Consider the following 26,929-nt stretch of genomic DNA (forward strand, 5'->3'; position numbering starts at 1 on the left):
CCACGCCCCCGCCTCTCTGATTGGTTCTAGTGATTATTCAAACTCTTGCAGACCCCGCCCCTTCGCCACGGAGGCCTCCGATTGGTCGGTGTCTCGCCAGGCCCGTCCCTCCAGCTCCAGCCTAGCAGGTTCGGTGGGTCTCCCAGGTCGTTAACTCCCAGACCCGTTAGAACCGGTCAGGAGAGGAATGTACTGCTCGATCCTGATTGGCGGCGGGAAAAGGGTTTGAAAAATGGCGGGCCTGACGCTGACTGGCTGGGGCGGTAAACGGGGGGAGTGGTTGGCCTGAAAGGGAAAGCCCCGCCAGATTTAAAAATACCAAGTGTGGAAATAGGGTTGTTCTCAAGGGGTCGGCGGCGGCGGCAAGGTTTCCAGGCGCTAAGGTAACGGAAGCAGCCTGCCCTAGCCCTCCTCCGACCACTGTCCAGGTCCTGTCTCTCCTCCGCCCCAGTTCGGCCCCGCAGTGTTGTCTCCTGAGAGCTGTAGTCGCTGGCCTTGTGACCCCCACACAGGGTCCAAAAAATAACAAATGGAGAGAGGCTGGGGAGCGGGCCGATTGCCTCGCTCCGCCCGTTTTCGCTGAGGCAGGGTAGAACGCAAGTAAGACCAGAGGTAGGGGGGAACCGGGGAGGGGCGCGGGGGGCGCGGGAGGGTGGCTCTTCCCGCCTCTCGTGAGGTGTTACAAAACGATCTTTGAGCGAGGCGTTTCCCGCCGGTGGAGTTTCCCTCAGCAGGTCCCTCCCTCCCTTCCCCCTTTGTGTCGGGTGTCCGACACCTGGAGGTAAACAAGGGCGCCCCGGGGTCCCGAAGGAGCGGAAGCGGGCCTGATCTCCTCTGGCTCCGCCCCCTTCCTCCGGGTCCGAGTTCCCGGCGGGGACCGCCCGGCTGGGCGCTGGTCAGCCTGTTTGATTCCTGTCGTCGGCCCGCCACCTCTGCGTAGCCTAGCTGTCACCTCGATATTCACGGTCTTGTGTCTCTTATATGCTAATGTAAAAACTTTTAAAAATCGAAGATCCTCTTGAAATGCCCATAAAAGCAGTGAATGCTCCCCACCCGCCAACTGCTTGTATTCGCCAAGCGCCTTTTGCAGCGTTTTACAAACTCCTCCGGCCCCAGGTTGAGAACCTCCGTTTTAGTTGAAGCGCACCATAGCTACCTTACTGCTTGCTGGCATCACAAGCCGCTTTCCCCCGAGTAACAGAACTTCCACTGACATCTTAGTACGCTGCTTCTGTGTTGTATTTCGTTTTGAGGTCTGTTTTTTCCTATTGGCCCATGTGTTGCACTGTCGGTTTCAACACATTTTAAATATTCGGTCTTACTTTCTCAGTAAATTCACTGGCATTTGTTAGATTGTGCCTATTTGGTTTATGTACTGCAGTCATAGTCAATCATAACTCAGAACTAGCAGCTTTTTTTTCTTTAATCTAACAGATCTGCCGTTTAAAAACTAGGTTTTTAAAAATGTATTTTCCTTGGAAATGGAGATTGTTGCCCAACGTTGTGAAAGTACTAATGCCACTAAGTTTATAAATAAATTTTAAAAGTGTTGCTATGTATGTTATGTTGTATAATGTATGTTGCTATTTGAATAATGTAGTATGATTTGTTAATTTGGATTTTTATGTGCCTTTTATAGTACAGTTCTGTGACCTTATTTGAAAGCAGAGTCATTGCAGATGTAATCAGTTAAGATGAAGAATATATGGAGGTGGATAGGCTCCTAATCCAATGAGTGGTGTTCTTATAAAAAGGGGGATTTGGACCCAGAGAAAGGCATAGAGGTTAGACAATGTGAAAAGACACAGGGAGAAGTTGGCCATTTACAAGGTAAGGAGAGAGGCCTGGAATCTTCCTCAAGGTTCCTGAGAAGGAACCAACCTTGTTCACACCAATATCCATTCTTTACTCCCTCAGTGGAGAACATGAAAACATTTCAATATTTAATCTACTTGTACTTTGGATGCTAAGACTTTACTCTTAGGCTATATTTCCTGGCCTAGAAGTAACATCAAAAAGCACTGGAAAGTGATAAATGAATAAAGTTTAAGTGAGATTTAAGTGAAATCTACACAATTGTTGGTTACAGAACACCCTTTTCTTTCTTTTCTTTTTTTAATAACTATATACAGAATCTGGTAGCGCGCGCGCGCGCGCGCACACACACACACACACACACACACACAAAATCTAGTCCCAGTTCTGTAAAGATGAATTAAATACTCAAGAAGTTTAGTTCACTATTGTGAATTATCTGATATACTGTTATGACTTGATCAGAGAACTAAAATGTCCTATAAGTAGGTAATACTAAAGGTCTTTCTCTTGTTTCTACTCTTGTTATGGTTCTAAATGGGAAAATAGGATTGTTTTCTAAAACTCAAATTTACAGCCATTTCTTTTTTGGAACACATCAATTTCATATATTTTAAAAATGATTTTCTAAATTTATTGTTAGTATGATGTATCTTCCTAAAAGACAATGAAAAGGAACGTGTTTATGTTTTTCATAAAGAATGCATAAAGTAAAATCCAGCAAGAGCTTGTGATTTTGAACAGTACACTAAACATTTCTAGGCTTTTGATTGACAAACTATAAAATGAGGTTTGGGGGATAATTTCTAAGGCACCATTCAGCTCTTAAACTGTATGATTCTATAATTCTGTGAATATGTGTTCGTAATGTAGGAAAATAAATATTTTAACTTTTGCAATTGTTAGGTGGTCAAGAGATTATAATTAAAATTTTAAAAGATAAAGAACTCAAGTTGTAGGAAATCCTGTGGTTATGAGTCCCAATTAGTAGTGAGCCTAATTATTTCAAAACAGTATGTGATGAAGTAAGAGTTTATAGCTATTCAAATTAATAAATTATATAAACCAAACTTTAGATTATACCATATTACTTAGTCATTTTATTCTTCCAGTAAAATTATTTAACCAGGGATTTTTCTTTCCCCCTAGGCAATGCCGGTATGATAACTTTATTTGCCAAACTTTACCTGAGTTCAGCTTCTCACCATTGTAACAACTTAAATACTTAGCAATAAGCTAACTGTGAGTTAAGACTGAAGTTGTTTCCAAGGTAGGTCCCCTATTCTATATATATAAATCACTATTCTATAGATAAACTGGAATTATCTAAAATGTCAATCTAGCAGGATTATGTAGGAATGCACCAAATTGTACTAACTATTGAAATTCCTATCATTTTTTTATTCAGCGATCCTAAAAATATGTGGACTTTTCATAATCTGATTATCAAACCAGATTGGGAAATTCTGATAAAAGAGAATATTATATACCTTTTTCTTTTTTTTTTAAATAAATTCCCTACCCCCTACACACAAGGCAGTAAATAATAAACTCTCAATAATTATTTTTTATTATTTCTTGATTAAATAATATAATCAGCCAAAATTAAATAATATTCTCTACCATAGGATTAGTTGCATATAAAATAATTCTTGTTCTCTCAAATTGCCAAGTTAATGTAAAAAAACTGAAAACCAGTACACTGTACACATAATAGTTTCTTAGCAATTTGCCTTATATTGAAATTTAGTATTTTTAGGTTGTTTTTAAAGGAGTGAGAGGGGAAGGATAAGGATACTAGAGTATTATCAAGCAGGCACATCCACTTGTGGGGAGACCACTGGTTCTGAGGCTTAACTGTATACTGACTCCAGACATTCAATTTAGTGATGTAGTTCAACAATATATTTTTGAAGAAATGAAAATCCAGGCTAAGCCTTTCATTCTACTGCCAGTATTTTCAATAAAAAATGGTAAGAAAACAAAGTTATTCTGTTTTCCTTAAAAAAAAAAAAACCCTATTTTTATGAATCATATGAACTAGATGTCCACCAGAAGTTACTTATTTTCTAAAAGCCTCCACAGCCAAAATTAGGAAAAGGAAAAACTGCAAAAATCATGTTCTTAAATACATTGTAGATCTACTGAAGCAATCAGAAAATAATTCAAACTATAGTTCCAGACACAGAAGAGCTCTTTTTAGGTGTGTTGATGATTTTTGAGAACAATTTGTGGATTTTCAGTGTGGAACTGAGGATCAATCGGACTTGTCCCAAGTAGAAGGACTTTTAAAACAGAAAGAGAATCCAGCAAGCTTTTGGCAACTGTGTGGGGTTAACACAGTTGGAAACTGGAGGACCCCCTAAGTATACATAATGACCTATTTTCCACCTCCATTGGCTGAATTCTGAGGTGGTATGGAAAGCTAGAAAAGTTTGCCAGCAGATTCTAAACACAAAATGAAAACTCCCAAGGTTTTATGGTGCATAGTGGACAAAAGTCTGGCTAGAGGGAGAGGGACTGTCACAAACACAAGACGGATCTCTTCTTGAAGATATTTGTCATTGTTTTGAAGCTGTGTAGGTGGGAATGCAGAGAGACAAACTCAAAACCATCAAAGCAGAAATGAATCTTCCATAGTCTTTCAGGTCTTAAGGACACGGCGACAGACCACCAAGCCCTCAAAAGCCATGAAACAGTGTCTGAAGAAGAGGAATGAGCCTGAGGTGAACTGGGTCTTATTAAAACTTTACAGCACAGGCTGGATACATATAGCTTACTCCTTCACTGGATTAAGATAACTCCTTATCCTTCTACCTATTAGAGGGGTTGATTCTGCCTAATAGAGGAAAGGTCAAATCCTCTTAGTATAAGATATCATCTGGTGCACATCATAATAAAAAAATTGAAAACTGGAGACCTTCGGTAGCTCAGTTGGTTAGGTCCAGCTGAGGTCATGGTTTCAGCTCAGGTCATGATTCCAGGGTTGTAGAATCGAGCCCCTTCTCAGGCTCCACACTAGCCTGTTTGAGATATTCTCTCTCTCTCTCTCTCTCTCTCTCTCTCTCTCTCTCTGTCTCAATCTCTTTCAAATAAATAAATAGATAAATAGAATTTGAAAACTATCAACAAAATCTTAAAAGGAGCAGAGAAAAAAGACATAAATTTTAAAAAGCAGTAAGTCTGAGTGCTGACTCTTCAGTAGAACAGTGAAATCCAGAAGACCATTGAGTGACGTCTTTAAATTGCTGAAGAATAAAAAAAAAAAATGCTAACCTTGAGTTTTATATCTAAGGGAAAAGCTTTCAAGATTAAGGCAAAATAAAGGTTTTGGACAAACAAAAGCTGAAAGAAGTCACTGCCAATAGTCCTGATTGAGGAAAGCGATCCTATATCCTCAGGGGAAAAAAAAAAAACCACACACAAGTAAGGGTAATTGTACAAATTTAAAAAGACTATTACTTGTTTAAAACCACAATAATAACAATGTCTTGTGGGTTTTTATAACCTGTGTAAGTAGAATATATAACCGTAGCACAAATGGTAAGAGGGATAAGGGTCTTTCATTATTAAAAAGTGATAAAAGTTGGGGCGCCTGGGTGGCTTAGTTGGTTAAGCATCCGACTTTCACTTAGGTCATGATCTCGCGGTTCGTGGGTTCGAGCCCCGCATTGGGCTCTGTGCTGACTGCCAACTCAGAGCCTGGAGCCCGTTTCAGTCTGTGACTCCCTCTCTCTCTGATCCTCCCCTGCTCACGCTGTCTCTCTCTCTCTCTCTCTCTCTCTCTCTCCCCTAGGGAAAAAAAAACATTCAAAAAGTGATAAAAGTTAATAAAATGTATAAAACCATATGCCCAGCATGCTATGCTTTGGGGTGCTAGTTACACAGGTATGTTTATATATATGTGTGTCTGTGTGTGCCTGCATGCACACAAAAATTTTCCTTCTACACATAGGCTACCAGGTCTTAAATTAGTCTATGCTAAAAAAAAAAAAAAAAATGATGAATGGCTGTTAAGCATACTGAAATATGTTTAACATCATTAATCATTAGGAAAATGCAAATGAAAACCACAATTAAGATTACCACTTCAGACTCACTAGGAGGGCTGTAATTTAAAAAGAAAATAGCAAGTGTTGGTGAAGATGTGGAAATTTTGGAACATTTATATATTATGTATGTAATGTAAAATAGTACAATCAGCATATTAAATAATTTGGCAGCTTCTAAAATTTAAACATGCATTTACCCAGCAATTCCACTCCTAGGCATCTACCCAAAAGAAATGAACACTTATGTCCACAAAAAAACTTGTATGTGAATATTTACAGCTGTTTTATTTGTAATAGCCCAAAACTAGAAGCAATCCAAATATCTACTAACTGAGGAATAAGTAAACAAAAATGTGGCATATCCATACACTAGAATACAATTCATTAATAGAAATGAGTGGAGGAGGAAAAAAAGGAACAAACACTAATACAAACTATAACATGGATGAACCTTAAAAACTTGCTAAGTGAAAGAAGCCAGACACAAAAGCCAACATATTGTATGATTCCATCTACATGAAATTTCTAGAAAAGGCAAATACAGGGGCACCTGGGTGGCTCAGTTGGTTAAGTGTCCAACTCTTAATTTCAGGTCAGGTCATGATCTCACAGTTTATGGGTCTGAGCCCCTCATTGGGCTCTGTGCTGACATCACAAAGCCTGCTTGGGATCCTCTCTCTCCCTTTCACTCTGCCCCTCTCCTCTCCTGCTCATTTTCTTTCTCGCTCTCGCTCTCATTCTCGTTCTCACTCTCAAAATAAATAAACTTTAAAAAAAAAAAAAGGCAAATATATGCACTCAAAGCAGAAGGCTGTTGCCTAGGGCTAGAGACCAGGGGCTGACTATAGAAGCATGATGGAACTTTAGGTGATAGAAATTTTCTAAAACTGGATTAAGATGATGGCTGCACAATTGTATATATTAACAAAAAGACCATTAAGCTGTACACTTACACTGGGTGAAATGTATGTACATTGTACCTCGATGGAGTGGGTTTTTTTAAGCCAAAGAGTTATGTTTCCATTAGCAGACCACTGTATCAAAATGGTAAAAAAAAAATTTATACTTTTAACAATGAGAGCTGCAGAAGACAATATGAAAATGTAGGGATCACTTGAGAGGAAGTGTATACTACTTTTCTATTTTAGGAAATAGTTAAGAGTGTCAGCAGCTCTTGGATTATAATACCATTGTTAGTTTGCCCCGTATTTGGCTGAATATCTATTGCTTTTATACAATAGGAAATTCTTTTGTAGATACTTTTCAAATTATCTACTTTTTTGTAGGTGTTTCCAGTTAATTTGTGGTATACTATACCAATCTTACATATAGCCAATGATAGTTTTGAGCTTGGTAATGACTAAAATTTCATATTAATATGAATATAAAAGTGGTATAATTTTGTCCTCTGAATTATTTTGTTACCAAAATAAAAATAAAAATAAATTATTCTGTTACTATGCTTAGTAGTTTGATTATATTTAAAAATATATTCGAAAGCAACAGGAAATTTTCAGATGTAGTTTTATAGGTATCCATCTAAATTTAAAGCTAGAATTCTAATTAGATTGAAAAGTGCACTAAGGCATAGTTGAAGATTGGACTAAGTAATAAAAAAAAAGTTTGGGTTTCCCCTATTATCCAAAAGTAAAATGTTCCTATGAAACCTTCCGTAAGCTGAAATAGTCTACAGGGAAGAAAGAGTATCCCCCCCTTTTCCAAAAATTCAAGTTACACCACTTTACTTTTATGAAAGGCTTATCATTTAATAATGGCTTTTTTTGTAAAGTAAAAATCCTCTTTGGGTTTCTTTTGATCCCTAAGTGAGAATAGGTACTGATATAGGTCTTTCCTAAAAGTGAAATGGTGTAACAAACTTTCAGAAAGTGTGGGATACCTGTATATACTCTGTGCCTAGTAAGACAAACTGAAAGTTTACAGGATGGTAAAAACTGAAGTGATCTTTGCAGAGAACTTCAACAACCATTCTAGGACTTTCTGTAACCGGTTCTCTGGACAATGATCCACCCTTTGTAAAGACACAGCAGTATTCTGTCTGTTCAGTAACATCTAGGCCTATCTCATTCTCCCATTTTTTGTTTTGTTTTCAGGAGGCTTTTAGGTCAAGGGTCTTCGGAATGGAGTAAAGGTAGCCCTAAAATCTGAGTCTGCTCTCTCTGTTGAGTATGAAATAAAAAACAAAGCTATTCACAAAATAGCACTGCACATCCTAAAATATAATAACGTCATAAAAATTTAAACCTATGGGCTTCCAAAATGTCTATATTATGTCTAAAGCAAATGAGAGAAAAGGACACTGGAAAACATACATGCTGGTTTATTAAATTTTTTAAAATATTTATTTTCAAGAGAGAGAGAGAGAGAGAGCATGAGGGAGTGGCAGAGAGAGAAGGAGATACAGAACCTGAAGCAGGCTCCAGGCTCTGAGCTGTCAGCACATTGCCCGATGCCGGGCTCCAACCCATGAGTCAAGAGATTATGACCTGAGCCAAAGTCAGACGCTTAATTGACTGAGCCGCCTAGGCGCCCCCATATGTGCTGATCTATGAGACAAGAGATGAGCAAAGAAGATAGGGCATAGAGGCCACAGGTAGGGAAGTGATAGTGATAAGTAGTAACAACAAGGGTGGATATGGGGCAAGGGGCACAAAGTGACAGGTGTGTGGAGACATCAGATTTTATAAACTTAATGGCTAACACCATCTGTATTGAGCAATAGCATATGATACACAATACTATTTATTTAACATAGTGTCTGCTTTGTGCCAGGCACTGTTTTAAGTACTCTAAAAACATCAACTCATTTAATCCTAATAATGCCCATGAGATAAATATACTATTATCTACATTTTATAGAGAAAGTCATTGAGGCAAAAAGTTACTTGCAAGGTCACATGATCAGTATCCAGTCAGGAAAAGAAAAACCAATTTTGGTATTTCACAGGTAATGTTATTGAGGGAATCTTTACAGAAAGCCTGGAAGAGCAACAAGGAGGAAGGTATTATTATCCAAAGGGAACTGCAAGCAGGGGCAGCACTGGAGGAACAAAGGCGAAAGTAGTAGTATCCAAAACCTACACACACTGCTTCTGAGGCTCTTGGAACTTAGCTGTTGCATTAGTAGGACTACCATTTCTCCCTGCTTTGTAAGAAGCTAGCCGCCTTCAGGTGCACACACACCCCCACAGCCACCTCCTGGAGCCAGGGTAGAGGAGCACAGTGTTGCTGGAGACCAAAGAAAGGAAAAATGCCTCCATCTTCCTTTTGTCTTAATCTCCCATAAGCAGAATGGAACTGGAGACCAATTGGCAGGTGAATCTGGGAAACAATCTGCAGGACTCCAGTGCCCTTAACGCTACAGAGGAGAGGGTAGAAAGTGCTGAAAGGCAACAGACACAACCGGCATAGCTGAACTGGTAATTAGCAGAGCTTAAATCTCATATATTCTGGCTCCCGAGTGCATGCTCTCAACTGCAATATTATGCTATAACACTGTGATCTACTATAAGAGTATTTCGTGTATTTTAAATTAATGTCTGGTCATAAATGCAGCTGGCAACAAATTATAGGAATTGTATTTATTAAATATTCGACAAATATTTAGCAAGATCCCATTTATGCCAGGCACTGTCCTGAAAATACGATGGGGAGAAGAAAAAAAGAAAAGAGAGAAGAGAGCTCCTTTCTCCCTCTTTCAGATTGAACAAAATTCCTTGGGAAGGATTCCAATTGGCTTGGTTTGAATCCTGTGTCCACCCATTGAACTAAGCATTTTAGCAGAGGCGTGGGTATTGGGGAAACAACCTGGTGGAAATGCTCACTATAATCCTGAGACAAGGATTTGAGTGCAGGTAGTTTATCTGGAGGATTCAGGAAACAGCAGTAGGAAGTGGGAAAATAAGACAAAGAAGGGAAGACAATAAATAAAGAGTACCTTATCAAGCCAGCAAGTGCACTGATAATGACTGGACCATAATCCCATGAGAAAACTGCAGGAAAAAGGTATGAAACATACCTCCACGTTATCCCACTTGGGAGGCAAGAGGGCTGGGGTATCATTTGGTGAGGGCTGCTGAGATGGGAAGTTAATAATTCTCAGGAATTCGTAAATTGCCCTGACTACACAGGGACAGGGTTGCCCTTCCATGTTTGGAAAACAAGAGATGCACAAACTGGCAGCAAAAAATCTGCCCAAGAGCACTGAAGTGGTAAAAGCCAGAGAGGTATGGGCGGGAATCTATAAGGCTATTCTTAATTTCTTCATCAGATAAAAATTTCCTTTGCACATAGTTGTTATGATTTCAAAACAAAGAGTTTTATTATGTAGAAAGTATAATACAAAGAATTATTGTTTAGAAGTTTCTTGGATTGCTATATATATGTCCTAGGGTTATAGATTTACTGAGTGAATTTGTCAATTTAATGAGTATCCGAACATATTATTTCATAGGTTTACAAAGGTGGGATTATCTTTAAACTGTCATTACAATCTATATGTCATTTGTTAACTTCTGAAAGAATTGTTTATGTTTCAAGAATTTTAAGCAACATGGTCTTGTTCTATTCCTTCTATCATTCTTCTTAAATCTGGACCATTGTAGATAACTTTGTTAATTGCCTACCCCATAACCTTCTTCCTTAAGAAATATCTAGATTACAAATATGGTATTGATATGGCTGGTTCAAACCAATCATGAGAATGCTAAGTTATGAGAATACTACTCTGATTAGCATGAGGAAAAGACAAGAAAATCATAGATGCCAACCCTGACATTGTTGAACTGCTGAAGGAATACCAGTAGCAATCTTTCCTCAGCCTGATTACATCATAAAAATAAACTCCTATTAATGCTGTTAAATAGGTATTCGGTTATACCTAGCTGGTGTTTCATAACTTTTTAAATAGCATCTTTTCGGGGCGGGCTTAGTCAGTTAAGCGTCCGACTTTCGCTTAGGTCATGATCTCGCGGTTCGTAGGTTTGAGCCCCACGTCGGGCTCTGTGCTAACTGCCAGCTCGGAGCCTGGAGCCTGTTTCAGTCTGTGACTCCCTCTCTCTCTGACCCTCCCCTGCTCACGCTGTCTCTNGTCTGTGACTCCCTCTCTCTCTGACCCTCCCCTGCTCACGCTGTCTCTCTCTCTCCTAAAAAAAAATTAAAAAAAAAAAAAAAAAAAAAAACATTTAAATAGCATCTTTTCCCTTTTGCATTGCAACAAGGCAAGTTATTTCTAGAGTAAATTATTTAAGATAAATTCATCAGAAACCCCAGAGGAGCACTAACTGTTGGGCCATTCTAGTTTTAATCTTTCTGGATTTCCCTCTAAGGAAAGATCATAGTATTCCCCATGGTTCTTTGCCTATGCTCACCCCTTCAGTATTCACTTGGATATTTTAAAATTCTTTTTTTTAATGTTTTATCTATTTCTGAGAGAGAGAGAGAGACAGCGTGAGCAGGGGAGGGTCAGAGAGAGAGGGAGACAGAATCTGAAACAGGCTCCAGGCTCTGACCTAGCTGTCAGCACATAGCCCGACGCGGGGCTCGAACCCGCGAACAGTGAGATCATGACCTGAGCTGAAGTCGGACGCTTAACCGACTGAACCACCCAGGTGCCTGCCTCTTCACTTTGATATTTTAAAACTTACATCTAAAGAAGCTCAGGAGAGCTATATCACTAAGAAGGTTGTAGTGGGATGATGGCCTTTCAGATACGAGTTAATGTAGCATAACTACTTAGGTGTGATCTCCTCCTACACAGCCACTCTGCTTGCTCAGCTATATTTAAAAAAAAAAAAAAAAAACATTCTCTGTTCTTCCTCCAGAATATATTCTGAGTCTCTACTTATTTCCATCTCTACTATCATATCAGTTCACAAGTTCAAGTTCAAGCCACAAAATACACCAACAGACTGTGAACTGGTCTCCCAGTTCCAGGAACTGTTGGCCCTCACAATCTATCTACCACAGGATAGTAAGAATGATCTTCTCAAAACAAATCCGATCAATCACTTCCCAGCATAAAACCTCTCAATGGCCTACCGTTTACATAAAACAAAATCTATACCTTATCATTACATACAGTGTCCTGTGTGATCTGCCCACTTCGGGTCTCTTTAACTTCATCCCCAGTCACCCTCCCTCTCACTCACTAGGCTATAGCTATGTAAATAATCTTTCAGTTCCTCAAGCACATCAAAAACTTTTTTGCCTCAAGGCCCTTTGCACAAGCTATTCTGTTTCTCTAGAATGGCCTTACCTTCTTTCTCATCATGGCTGGCTCCCTCACTTCAGGTTTAAGCTTAAATATAAACTTCACTGCCCAATTTTCTTTCATAACACTTATGACATTAATCACTTCCTGTAATACTATATTAGTTTGCTTATTAATTTAGTATATATGCTGTCAACTAGTCCCAAGAGGGCAGAGACATGACTCTTTCTCCTCCTTTAACAGAGCATTTGGCATGTAATTTGAATTAAATGAATGAAACAATCATTAGCAGTGATTTTACTTGAAGGCAATCCCGAGATCCCAAACTGGATTATTTGTATCTTTCATGTAAAAGAGGGACATGTGATTGCAGCTTTCTGCATTATGATAAACTAGATACTTGGGTATTTTTACATTCCTCCAAAAATTAGTTCTTGAGTAAATTATTCTTTTTAATGCAGTAGGATGGCAAAAAAAAAAAAAAAAAGATGAGGGAACTACCTAAGGAATTTCCTTCTGCCAGCAAAATAAGGGCCAGGGAGAGACACCAACCATGAGTTAAACTCAGAATTGCTACCTTTAAGTGGTAAGTAAATCTGAGGACCATGAGAACAAATGCCCAAAGCAGTCGTTTACAAAACAAATAAGGGAAAATGAACTGGGGACATTAAAGAAAGAAACTATAATGGTAGTATGTTGGCAGCACACTTTTTCTCTTGGCAGAAACATGAAAATCCTCACTATGGAAAATATCCCAAATTAACTTTAAGAGAAAAAAATCACAGATTAGCCAAATATAACTACAAAATCAAAGATGACCAAGTACATGAAGAAGAAAGCCAGCACCAAACACCCAAGGAATTCAGATATTACAATCATTAGATTCAGAATAGTAAGAATGCCTTTTTTAGTAAGAAAAAGAGTGAAGTTATAAAGATGAGGAAGCAATGGGTGTCTATCAGGAATGATCGTAAAGATCTAAAAAACAACCAAATGGATCCTTCAAACATAAAGGACACAACTGTTGAAACCTCAGTGAACAGGCTAAACCAATTAGAGCTGAAAACAAAATTAACAAACTGGAAGATATTATTGAAATTACCTAGAATGAAGCACAGAAGAATGAGATGAAAACATAATGAAAGTGAAAAGTTTGAAAATAGAACAATGTTTATCAATATTCCAAAATGGTTAGTCCTAAAAAAAAAAAAGAGTTAGGCAAGAAATGGTATTATTTTAATTTTGTAGCTGAATTTTTAAATAATGACAGGGGTGCCTGGGTGGCTCAACTGGTTGAGCATCTGACTTTTGATTTCAGCTCAGTTCATAATCCCAGGGTTGTGAAACCAAGCCCCGTGTCGGGCTCTGTGCTGAGCATGGAGCCTGCTTAAGATTCTCTCTTTCCTTCTGCACCTCTCCTCAGCTCATTCTCTCTCTCTAAAAATAAATAAATAAATAAATTAATTAATTAAAAAATAACGGGGCATCTGGGTGGCTCAGTCGGTTAAGCGTCTGACTTTGATTCAGGTCATGATTTCACGGTCTGTGGGTTCAAGCCCTGCATCAGGCTCTGTACTGTCATAACAGCTCAGAGACTAAAGCATGCTTCAGATTCTGTGTCTCCCTCTCTCTCTCTCCCCTTCCCCAGCTCACTCGCTCGCTCTCGCTCTCTCTCAAAAAATAAATAAACATTAGAAAAAATTAAAAATAAAATAAAAAATGAATTCAGAATTAGGAAGTATAAAGTAACTCAAGTAGTTTAATAAAATGAAACCTACAACACAGATACTGCATAATATCAAAGACAAATCATACTCAAATAAGCAAAAGAGAAAAGACAGTTCACCTACAAAGGAAAATAGACTGACAGCAGTCTTCTCAATAGCAACAATGGAAGCCAGAAGACAGTGAAATAATACCTGTCAAATGCTGAGAGAATTACTCATCCTAGAACTGTGTGCAACCAGCAAAACTATCTTTAAAGATAAAGGCAAATAAAAATATTTTAAGATTAAGGAAAATTGTGGATCAGTAGACTAGTTCTAAAGAGAGACTTCTGAAGTATGTACTATAAGAAGGAAAATAATCCTAAAATACAGTATGAATACAAGAAAGAATAATGAGCATTTATAATTTTTTTAATAGCCACAGTTCCTTTTTTCTTTTAAGCCTATTTATTTATTGAGAGAGAAAGCATACAAGCCGGGGCGGGGAGGGGGGAGAGAATCCCAAGCTGACTTTGCACTCTGAATGTGGAACCCAACACAGGTCTCAGTCTCACGAACTGTGAGATCATGACGTGAGTTGAAATCAAGAATTGGACACTTAAAATAAGTCAGGCAGAGAAGGACAAACACCGTATGTTTGCATGTATAGGAGGATTAGGAGGAACTTCTCTCCATGGGGGAGAAGAAGAGGAAAAATAGTGGGGGAGAGGGAGGGAGGCAAATCATGAGAGACTCTTGAGTGCCAAGAACACACTGAGGGCAGATGGGGTGGGGGGAGGGGAAGTGGGGTGATGGGCATGGAGGAGGGCACTTGTGGGGATGAGCACTGGGTGTTCTATGGAAAGTAACTTGACAATAAACTATTAAAAAAAAAAGAATTGGATGCTTAACTGACTGAGCCACCCTGGAACCCCAAATAATGAGCATTAAAAAAAAAAAAAAGGTGAACAGTTGTCAGTATGAGAAAAGGAAAATAGGTAAGAAGAAAATAACCAGTCAGAAGCACAGAGAGAAACAAGGAAAAGTGCAAAATACAGAAAAGAGCATGACAGATAAATGTGACAAAGTGAAAAACTCTAACATTCATGTAACTCTAGTCTCAGAAGGCGAAGACAGAAAATGGGGGGAAGGTATATTTGAAGACATAATAGCCAAGAATTTTGCACAACTGACAAAAGACACCCATAGGCTTAAAAAAAAAAAAAAAAAAAAGAAAAAAGAAAGAAAGGGAAGGGTGCCTGGGTGGCTAACTCAATTAAGCATCTGACTTCAGCTCAGGTCATGATCTCATGGTTCATGAGTTCGAGCCCCTTATCAGGCTCACTGCTGTCCTGCCCCCCGCCCCAATGCTCTGCTCTTTCCAACGGTTCTAAATGAATGAATGAATGAATGAATGAATGAATGAATGAATAAAAGAATGAACATCAGCCTGTCACACCTTACACACTTACACAAAAATTAATTCATTTTGGACAATATAATTAAATGTAATGTGAAACTATACAATTTTTAGGGAAAAAACACACAGGAGAAAATCCCTGGGATCCATATCTAAGAGTTCTTAACACCAAAAGCACAGTCCATGAAAGGACAACCTGATAAACTGGACCTCATCAAAACTAAAAAAATTCAGGCTGTGGAGAACATTAAGACAGGATGAAAACCAAGTGACACACTGGGAGAAAATACAAAGGACTAATATCTGTATTATATAAAGAACTCAACAACTTTTTTAAAAATCCAATTAGAAAATGAACAGAGATGAACTGTAACTCATCAAAGCAGGTATATAGATGGTGAATAAGCAAACAGAAAGATGTTCAACATGATTAACCATTATGGAAATAAAAATTAAAACCATGACGAAAGATCACTACACACCTATCAGAATGGTTAAAATAAAAACTGACAACACCCAGTGCTGACAAGAATACACAGAAGCTAGAATGCTCACACATTGCTGCTGACAATGTAAAATGGTACAGCTGCTCTGAAAACAGGTACAGTTTTTAAACACCTAAATATGAAACTACAGTCTACCAATTGCACATCTGGAAATTTAGACCAGAAAAATGACTGTGTTCACACAAAAACCTGTACATGAACATTTACAGCAGCTTTATTCATAATATCTCCAAGCTATAAACAACCCAGAGGTCCCTCATCAGGCAAATGGTTAAACAAATTGTTTTACATCCAAACCATACTTATTAGCAAAAAAAAAAAAAAAAAGGGAACAAATTGTTGATATATGCAACAACCTAGTTGAATCTCCAGAGTGTTGTGTTGAATCAAGAAAAACAATTCCAGGGGCGCCTGGGTGGCTCAGTCGGTTAAGCGTCTCAATTTGGCTCAGGTCATGATCTTACAGTTTGTGGGTTTGAGCCCCATGTCCGGCTCTGTGCTGACAGCTAGCTCAGAGCCTGGAGCCTGCTTCAGATTGTGTCTCCCTCTCTGATCCTCCCCTGCTCACGCTGTTTCTCTCTCTCTCTCAGAAATAAATTAAAAAACATTTAAAAAAAAAGAAGAAGAACAATTCCAAATGTCACATACTATATACTTCCATGTATTTTTTTTTTTAATATTTTGTTTTGAAATGACAAAATTAAAGAAATGGAGAACAGCAGTGGTTGCTGAGGGTTAAGGGGGGGCGGGTGTGGCTATATAAAGGACAAGATAAAAGATCCCTGTGGTGATGGAAGCATTCTGAATCTGACTATATCAATGTCAATTCCCAGTTGCAAGGTTGTACTACAGTTTTGCAAGAGGAAACTGGATAAAGGGTATACAGAATCTCTCTGTGATATATCTTATAATTGTATCACAATCTAAAATTATCTCAAAACAAGTCCATTTTAAAAATTACAATAAGCTAATAGAGGGAGAAATGGAATGATAAGAAAAATATTCAATCAGGTTTTTTAAAAAGGCAAGAAAGCAGAACATTAAAGAACAGATGAAACAAATACAAGACAAATGTTAAGATGGTAGTTTTAAATTCAAATACATTTAGTAAATATACTAAATAGTTCAGTTAAAAGACAAAGATTATCAGACTAAGATTACAAAAGCAAAACCCAATCATATGCTGCTTAAGATACACTGTAGGTATGGCACTCAAAAAGTGAAAATAAAAGGATGGAAAAAGATCTATCATAAAAGCATTAACCAAAGAAATCTAGTATTGTTACTCAAGTGTCAAAAGTCAAATCTGTGTCAACATTACTAGAAATAAAAAGAACATTCATAAAAGAATCAATATATATCAATATATCAATATATCAAAAGAATATAAAGATCCTACACATTAAAAGATAAGAAACATCATCATCAATCAACTTGAAAATTTATATGAAATGGACAAATTCTTTGAAAACTCATCTTAACAAAACTGACAGATGAAGAAATAGAATATCTGAATGCTTTTTATCTATTAATAACTTTAGTCCCTACTCTTCCCATAAAGAAAACTCAAGGCACATAGTGGCTTACCGGTAAAGTCTATCAAAGATTTAGGAAGTTCACAAAGTCTTCCAAAGAATACAAAAAGAGGAAACACTGTGAACTTGTGTTGTGAAGTAAACAAAACATTGGTAACTAGGGTTGTCCAGTTAATCTGAATTTCACATAAATGATGAATGAGGTTCTAGTGTAATATACTGCACAGGATATCAACATACTAAAACATTTTGTTTATTTGAAATTCAAATTTCAAAAACTGAGTGTTCCATATTTTATTTGCTAAATCTGGCAACTGTATTGATAATAATACCTGACTAGAGCTTTACAAGGAAAAATTACAGGTCAGTGTCTCATGAATATACCAGCAGCAATCCTAAACAAAATATTGATAAACTGAATCCAGCAACACAGAAAAAGAGTAACATCATGATCAATTTAACATTCTTCCACAAATGCAAGATTAGTTTCACATTCAAAAAAAAAAAAACTGGAAACAAGTGTAATATATAATGTATAATAAAAAGTTAAATTTTACATATTAAGAATCCAAATTGATTTGTAGATTCAGTGCAATGGCAATATAAGTCCTAGCAGGCTTTCAAGGTGAGGAGTCCTAGTGTGGTTTACTTGGTTGCTGCAAATTTCTAAAAGTATGGTTTCAGAGATAAGATGATCCCACAGTAGGGTCTGAAGGATGAATAGAGTGGATAGTGTAATATGAAGGGATGGCAATTGCCAAAGAAGAAAATAGCAGGTGAAAAGCACACATCCTGTAAGCAGTATGGTTTGTTTGGGGTGGCTGAGTCATGCAGAAGTATAGAGCGTAACATGAGAAGTGGTATCAGAAACTACAGAGCCAGGCAGGGGCCAACGTATAAAGGGTTCAGACTTTTATCTTGTAGGTCTCAAGCAATAATGGGAGTGGGGAAAGGGAAGAAGAGTTTTTAAACACGGGAAGTAATGGGAGGCAAAGAAGTGGATATAAGTGTACATACACTACCCTTTTAAAGACTATTAAGGAAATCAGAGAGCTTAGGTAAATATCTAGAGTTAAGGAAGGGTGCTGGCTTGGATGAAGTGTTTGTTTTAACATGGGAGAAACTTGCAGCTTGTAGAAAGGCTGAAGATACAAGAAAGAGGGAAAGATAATTAATGGAACAAAAAACTTTGGGAGAGGAGAGGTAATAAACAAAACAAAATAAAACAAAGAAGTCTTTGTGAGGTTTGTCAGAATGCAGATGGTTTTGTTGGTAGGCACAAGACAACTACGAAATTTCTGATGGTTAGCGTCAATTTTCTTTGTTAAATAGCAGGCTGGTTTAGAGATTAAAACAAGAGGGCAGAAAAAGTATTGACAATTTGATATTAGCTAAGGATGGCTAGAAGAACCTGCAGTGAAGCACTCTGGAGGCAGGGGCAGTCAACTAAGATTGGACTGACATAGGGCTGATTTTTGCCAAGCAGGTTGAGAAGGAAGGTCTTCCAGGGAATTGAAGAGAACAAAAGTTGTCTAAAGTAACAACACAGGATAAGAATAGGAACCCCCTAAAGAATGTTAATTTCTCATTAAGTTCATATATCCTGAAGTCACGGTTGCTAGGTATAGGAGTAACACTTTCTCCAGCTAGACAATTGTTAATCTTACATACCAATAACAAAAATAGACATATTTTGTCTTTTTCCTTATCAGAACCGTATAATTAATTCGCTTATTTTTTAAATGTTTAACGTTTATTCATTTTTTTGAGAGACAGAGTACGTTTGGGGGAGGGTCAGAGAAAGAGGGAGACAGAACCTGAAACAGGATCCAGGCTCTGAGCTGTCTGCACAGAGCCTGATGTGGGCCCGAACCCGCAAACCAGAGATCATGACCTGTGCCAAAGTCGGTTGCTTAATTGATTGATTTATTATTATAAATAAACATTTATAAAAATAAAATGTTTATTTTTGAGAGAGGGCTCCCATGTGCACATATGCCTGCGCGCAATGGGATGAGGCAGAGAGAGGGGGACAGAGGATCCAAGCAGGCTCCCTTGCTCATAGCAGAGCCCAATGCTAGGACAGCACTCAGGAACAGCAAGATCATGAATGGATAAGCGACTGAGCCACCTAGATGCCCCCGTCCTCATTAAAAAAAAAAAAGGCCTTTTAATGGACCAAACATATTAACTATATCAAAGATAACCTAGGATTAAAATAAATGTAGCAAGAACTATTGGTATTACAAGCAAAGATTCACAGAAGCACACAAATAGTCCACATTTACACTCATCAGGGCCCGTTCCATATAAATACAAAAGATACTGGACCCTTAGGCATGACTTACAAAATCTAATTATGTGCTTTGTGGCAAAAATTCACAAAATCTAATTATGTGGTTTTGTGACAAAAACTTAAAAATTTCCTGCAAAGTTAGGGAAGCAGTCCATATGAGACCACCTTACTCTGACTCCAGCTTCTTAGTTCAAGGTTCCCAGGATCACCCTTAGGTTTGATAATTTACTCAAAGGGCTCAGTGAACTCACTGAAAGCTGTTGCACTCACAGTTACGGTTGCAGCAAAAGGATACAGATAAAATCAGCCAAGGGAATTGGTGCACAGGGCAGAGGTCAGGAAAGTTACATTTGTGGAGCTTCCAGTTATGCTGTCCTTGTTGAAATATGGACAGTGTTACTTTTCCAGAAATGCTGTGCAACAATACATAGGAAATATTGCCAATGGGGGAAGATTATCTGAGCCATGGTTTCCATAGTTTGTACTGGGGCTCAGCTATGTAGGTGTGGTTGACTGTCCTTGTGGCAGATTTTTAGAATCCAATCCCTCCAGAGGTAGAGAGGATTCCGAGTGGCTCAAAGATGCCATCATAAATCACAAGACTATTTGGTGTGGCCCAAGCTCCAGGTAAACAAAGCCACTCTTTTTTGAGTAAAGTTAATTCTTTACTGTGTATTCCTAAAATGTCAAAATAACCAATTCTCTGATTAGATTTATATAAAAAGTAGACATTAATAACCTGCTTTCTGGCTCCCTGCTACCCAAGTCTTATCTTTATTACTTCTTTATGATTTTTACTTCAAAGGATGAATGCTTCAGTAAGTTTTTCAAGTTCATGTTAGGATATAGAATTATACATTTCATTTATGATAACAATATTCTGGTAAACTTCCATCTTTTGTAGGAAAATTGTCTATCCTGTCTCACAGTTTGCTCACTGTATTATTGAGTGGATGTTGTGCAGGTGACTTTCATAATCCTATCTGAATGAGTTGAATTCTCCTGGACTATAATCAGGAATAAAAAGGCAGGCCAGGGTGGCTTTACAGAAATCATCTTTCATGGGTTCTCTGCTGTTGCTATGGCGAAAGACTGTTTCTTTAAAATATTGCAACTCTATGAAACCATACTTACTCTGCTTCTCATTACCTAATCCTGTTCTGAAGGGGTTCTACAGAGTCCTTGACTTCCTCATTTATTCACAGGCCACAGGGAGACAATTTGCCTTCACAGGAGATATTGCTTCTAGAAAAGCACTTTATTGGTGCTTTCTAAGATCTCCTATCTCTGATTAGGCACTTTCTATCCTTCTCTCTCTCCCTCGTCAGTGTTTGGATTCTGTTCAATCTCAGCTCTTTCTCAAAATGTTTTCTTGACTTCCTAAATGGGTTTGCTGCCTAGTGCTTCTGCTCTCACTTGCGTTTTGTAGCATTTGTGTAATTTTGGAGTTTGGTGTTTTCTACGTCAGCTGTTTGCTGAAAATTCAGTGTCTGTGTATTTATTTCCACTCTCCTTTCTGCTTTGGGTTGGTCAAAGGAGAATGAATGAAAAAGTTCAGAACTAAGCAGACCCTGTGTTCTTACAGAATGCTAATATAGTAAATTTTTGTCCTGTGTTTTCAAAAGACTTGAAGAAATTCTCTGAAAAGTACTGTGATTACTGACTTCAGATAATGAACAAGAATGCTATAGCTGTCAGAAGCCAAATTAGAGCCGATTATTTAGATGTTCATATCCACTATGACTTTATGTATAGAAATAATACAGTGAATTAGTTCTAATGAAAAATTTGAGGCATATAGTGTAGAAAAAACTTTAATGGAAGAAGCTCAGTCAGAAGCAGCACTTTATTCTGTGGCTAAAAAAAAGAATTTTTCATAAACTATTTTTCCTGAACCCACACAATTAAAACAGTGTCCAAGAACGTTTGAGGAGATCTTACTGAATTATGGATGAGGGGCTGTTCCAAGAATTCTTTTCTGATCCTGGAGATTTAAAGCTATGTCCAGGCTTTTTGATGACTAATACCATTCCATCTTGGTAGTCAGCCACAGACATTTTTGTACCCAGAGCAAGCTCCAGCATTACCTGGGAGCCACATTGCTTTTTGTATGCTTAATACTCTGATAAGAAGAAAATCACAGTGGAAACAGCAGAGATACGCTGACCTAAATGTTACACTCTGAACAATATCAGTGAATGTTGTTTTAACACAAATATTGCTAGTTATAACCAGGCAACTTAAGGAGGTAAGAGGAAAAGCCAAGTACTCGGCAGTCACAGACCTAGGGTTAGAATCCAATATGCATTAACCCTAGTGAAAATTTCCACTCTATGATAGGACCCCAAGAAGCATTGTCCAAAAGTGGGGATATGGACTGGAATCATTTGGTTGGCTCAGAAATCCTCAAGCATTGGTTGAGGACTATTGGCACCCTTCCAGACCTGAAAGAAGAAAATGAAGCTCCTCTTTGGAGAAACATAGTATCATCCAATACTTTGAAATAATTTGATTTCTGTAATTAATTTTCAAACAAAATGAAGAGCAAACAATCAAAGATAATAGGATGCAAGAAGAATCAAGAATGAGCCAACTATGGTAGAAACGACAGACAGACAAAAGACAAAAGAAACGGACTTAATAACAAACATGATCTAAAATATCACTCTGCGTACTATGGTCATGGAAGAAAAAGTCAAGCTTTCAAATTTTGTCCAAGAACTAAAAACTATAGAAAGTGACATATTTTAACCAAAGATAAATATAAATAAAATAATAGAATAACTAAAAGTATAAAAATTGTGGATGAATTTTAGAGTGTATCTAAAGAGAAGGAGTAACTGAAAGATAGGCTAAAAGAAATAACACAATGAAGGAAGAAAAAAATAAAATTAAAAATTAAAAATATTGAAGACAGAGCAAGAGACATGAAGGATACATTGGGATACATTAGAGTTCCAGAAATGGAGAGAATATGAGCAGAAATTATATGTGAAGAGATAATAGCTAAGGATTTCTGAGAACCGATTTAAGATATTAATCTATAATTTAAGAAGCCAAATAAAGTACTTTTCTTTTTAAAAAGAAAAGGCATATTATTGAAGTAAAACCCAGAAAATCAAGGAGAAAAACTTAAACAAAGCCTGGGTGACTCAGTCACTTGAGCGTAGGACTCTTGACTTTAGCTCAGGTCATGATCTCGCAGTTCCTGGGATGGAGCCCTGTGTTGGGCTCCATGCTGTCAGTGCAGAGCCTGCTTGAGATCTTCTCTCTCCTCCTCTCTCTCTATGCCTTCCCTGTTTGGACTCTCTCTCTCAAAATAAATAAACTTTAAAATATATAAATAAAAGAAGCCAGGGGTGGGAGATGACCCTCAAAAGAAACTTGCACTTTCTGGAAAGAAGGCAAAGATTAATATTGGACTTTAAAAAGGATATATATATGTTATACGTTTTAGGATCAGAAGAATAGAAAGAGTTTATAATTTCCAAACTAATTGCAAGGAAACTGAACTATTTTAAATACTCCAAAAGACAGCAAAACAAGTAGGAACAATAAATAGAAAGCACAAAAGATGATGAATGGTAGGTTTAAACACAAGTATATTAGTAATTCATAACTATTGACTAAATGCCCTACTTAAGACACAAAGATTATTAGACTAGATTTTTAAAAAATGCAAAACCATGTTCTCTAGAGGCGCATTTAAGTTAACAGGATACAGAAAGACTGAGAGTAAAAAGATGGAAAAATATAGTTGATCCTTGCTTGAGCAACATGGGTTTGAACTTCACAGGTACAGTTGTATGGGGATTTTTTACAGTACAGTGCTATAAACGTATTTTATTTTCTTAATAGCATTTTAAAAATTTTTTTTTTTTTTTTTTCTGAGAGAGAGAGACAGCATGAGCAGGGGAGGGTCAGAAAGAGAGGGAGTCACAGAATATGAAGACAGGCTCCAGGCTCTGAGCTAGCTGTCAGCACAGAGCGCGACGCAGGGTTCGAGCCCAAGAACCATGAGATCATGACCTGAGCAGAAGTCAGACGCTTAACTGAGCCACCCAGGCACCCCGCATTTCTTTCCTTTACTCTATTGTAAGAATACTGTATATAATACATATACCCATGCAAAATACGTGTTAACCGGCTATTCATGTTATCAGCAAGGCTTCTGGTCAACAGCAGGCCCTTGGTAGTTGAGATTTTGGGGAATCAAAAGTTGCACACAGCTTTCTGACTGCATGAGGGGTCAGCACCCCTAAACCCCACATTGTTCAAGAGTTAACTGTATACCATGCAAACACTAAGTAAAAGGCAGGTGGTGTAACTATATTAATACCAACCGGACAAAATAGAATTTAAGGCTAATAAAACCATTACAGAGATAAGGAACATTAAAATATTCAGTTCCAGGTTCATATAACAATCTAAATTTGTGTCAAGTAAATAACATGGTCTTAATATACGTAAAGCAAATATTAACAGAATGAAAAGGAGATACAAATTTACAAGGCTACATAGGATATTTTAACTTACTAATTTGTAGAACAAGCAGCCAAAAGTCTCTAAGGATACATTAAAGTGAATAGCACAATTAATAGGACCCAATGGACATAAGCAGAATACTAACCTAACAGGAGAATATAAAGTGTTTTTAAACACAGAATATTTTCAAAACTCACCCATATTCTTGGTCAAAAAGCCAACCGCAATAAATTTTAAAGGATTTAAGTCATACATAGTTCTATAATGGCAATGCAAATGTGAAATCAGTAAGGGTAGCAGATCATCTGCATGTTTGGAATTATGAAATGGACATCCAAATAATTATGCATCTGGATGAGTGGGTGGCTTACTCGCTTAAATGTCTGACTCTTGATTTCAGTTCACGTCATGATCTCACATTTTGTGGGTTCAAAGCCTGGCATCGGGCTCTGTGCTAACAGCACGGAGCCTGCTTGGGATTCTCTCTCTCTCTCTCTCTCTCTGTCCCTCCCCTACTCGTGCTCATTCTTTCTCTCAAAATAAATAAACATTAAAAAACAATAACCATGAGGGAATTTAGATAACATTTTGGGCTCAATTATAGTAATACATATCAAGACTTGTGGGATACAGGCAAAGCAGTATTCACAGGGAAAGTAGAGCTTCTAATTTACATATTAGTAAAGAAGTTGGTAAAAGAACAGCAAAATAAACAAAGTAGAAGGGAATAATAAAGAAAAGAAAAAGAAAAAATATAATAGAAACTATGAATAAAACTAAAATTGGCTCTTTAAAAGGCCTAATGAAATTGATAAAACACTCTAGTGATGTCTGATCCAAAAAAGAGAGAAGGTATATCCAGAATGAAAGGAGAAACTACAAATCTAGTGTACATTAAAAACATAAGAGGTTATTATGAGCAAGCAAACAGTATAAACATTTAGAAAAAAAGACAAAAATATCTGTCTCAAACACTATATACATAGTGGTGGAACACAGAAAGTCTTTTGAGACTGGGAACAGGACAAGGATGTCTGCTAACACAACTTCTTTTCTAATACTGGAGTCCTAGCCACTTAGTAGAGTAAGAAAGAAAACCAAATAAATTAGAAATGAAGGAACAATACTCAATATTTGCAAATGATGTGACTGAGTGCACTGATAATCTAAACCAATATATAGATAAAGTATCATGAGTAGGAAATTTCATGAACATGAATAGGAAAGTTTGCTGAATCCAAACATTATTATGGGAAAAAATTAGCTAATTTCTATATATTGACAACAAAGAAAATGGAATATTAAAAAGATGCCACTTACATCAGAATAGCATCAGAAATAGTTACATATGGATAAATCTAATAAAAGGTATACAAAACTTTTGCAAGATGACAAAATTCTATTAAGAGACATTACAGAAGATCTGAATGAATTCAAAAATATATCATGTTCATGGATTAAAAGGCTCAGTACTATAAAGATGTCTATTCTCTCCTAGATTAATGTATGGATTCAATGCAATGTCAACCAAAAATCCCCTAAATTTCTGTTGTTGTGTTGTTTGTTTTGTTTTGTTTTTTCTGGATGTGGGTAGCAATTATACAGATGTTTATTTTTCCATAACTACTTAAAGTGGACATTTATGTTTTATGCACTTTTGTATGCTTGCTTTATTTTAATTAAGTAAAAGAAAGCACAGTGTAAAACAGTGTATTAAAATAGAATCATTCATATAGATGTATATACTAACATACAATTTTTCTCTAGAAGTAAACACGAGAAATTGCTTGCTTTTAGGGCCAAGGATTTGAAAAAATGAAAGGAAACAGGCTTTCTTCATATTGAATCTTCTGTATTATTCGAATTTCCTAACCATGTTCATGTTAGGATTATGGGTCAATATGTAGAGTTTTATAAATTTAAAAAAGTTGTTTAATTATTTATTTTAAAGTAAAACCCAGAAAAATTCAATTATGTTAAAAGGTCCAGACAGAAGAAAGGCAGGGAAAAATACTTTTTAAAGAATCATATTACAACCATTTCAGAAAGCAAATATTTTAATGATACCAACAACCTCCCTATAACTTAGGTTTCACAAATCAGTATTTCTATTTTGTCTCCTCTGAAGTAGGATTACCATGAAGTTAATGCATTTAAGCTCCAGAGTCCCTCACTTGGACAAGCCCTTTTAAAGGTTTGTGTCTAATTTTGTATTTATAATTTTATATGCTTTTTCTTAAAGAAGACCCCTCAGGTGCTCCTGGGTGGCTAAGTCAATTGAGCACCTGGTTCTTGATTTTGGCTTGGGTTATAATCTCGCGGTTCGTGGGTTTGGACCCCGCATCAGGCTCTGTGCTGACAAGCATAGAGCCTGCTTCGGATTCTCTCTCTCCCCATCTCTCTACCCCTCCCTGCTTATACTTTATCTAAACTTTAAAAAAAAAAAAAAAAAAAAAAAGACCCCTCAAATTATAGAAGTTTGATGCTCCCCAAAACCTGATTTCAACCTAGGCTGTGAATACTTAAAGGAAGGAATTCTTACCTGCCCTGAATATGAAGATTTGTAGAAATAAACAATGAACTATGGTTGCTATGAAAATTTCTTTGTCTGAATAAAAAATTCACTTGTAGATATATTTTAAATCAGGCATTGAGAATTTACAGTTCACCTACTCTAAGAATGCTTTCTACTTGCTAGAGATGAATCATTGCCTCCTGTGCACTAAATTTGTACCTTTCCTCTCATTTTATTGAGGCATGTGTTTTAGTCTGTTTGGGCTGCTCTAAAAAACACCATAGACTGGGTGGCTTACAAACAACAGGAATGTATTTCTCCTAGTTCTAGAAACTGGGAAGTTCAAGAGCAAGGTGCTGGCAGGTTTAGG

The 26,929-nt window shown here is 37.3% G+C and overlaps 1 long non-coding RNA gene across 1 annotated transcript; it reads left to right on the forward strand.

Annotated features, from left to right (window-relative positions):
* The first annotated feature begins 3,044 nt into the window (after window positions 1–3,044).
* Window positions 3,045–26,686, forward strand: LOC120239127. Its single transcript, XR_005530372.1, has 3 exons — window positions 3,045–3,085; window positions 26,173–26,238; window positions 26,556–26,686. It is a non-coding gene; the product is annotated as an uncharacterized LOC120239127 (long non-coding RNA).
* Window positions 26,687–26,929: the final 243 nt, after the last annotated feature.

This window comes from Hyaena hyaena, unplaced genomic scaffold, assembly GCF_003009895.1.
Source record: "Hyaena hyaena isolate Hyena2069 unplaced genomic scaffold, ASM300989v1 scaffold_226, whole genome shotgun sequence".
In the NCBI taxonomy this organism is placed as follows: domain Eukaryota; kingdom Metazoa; phylum Chordata; class Mammalia; order Carnivora; family Hyaenidae; genus Hyaena; species Hyaena hyaena.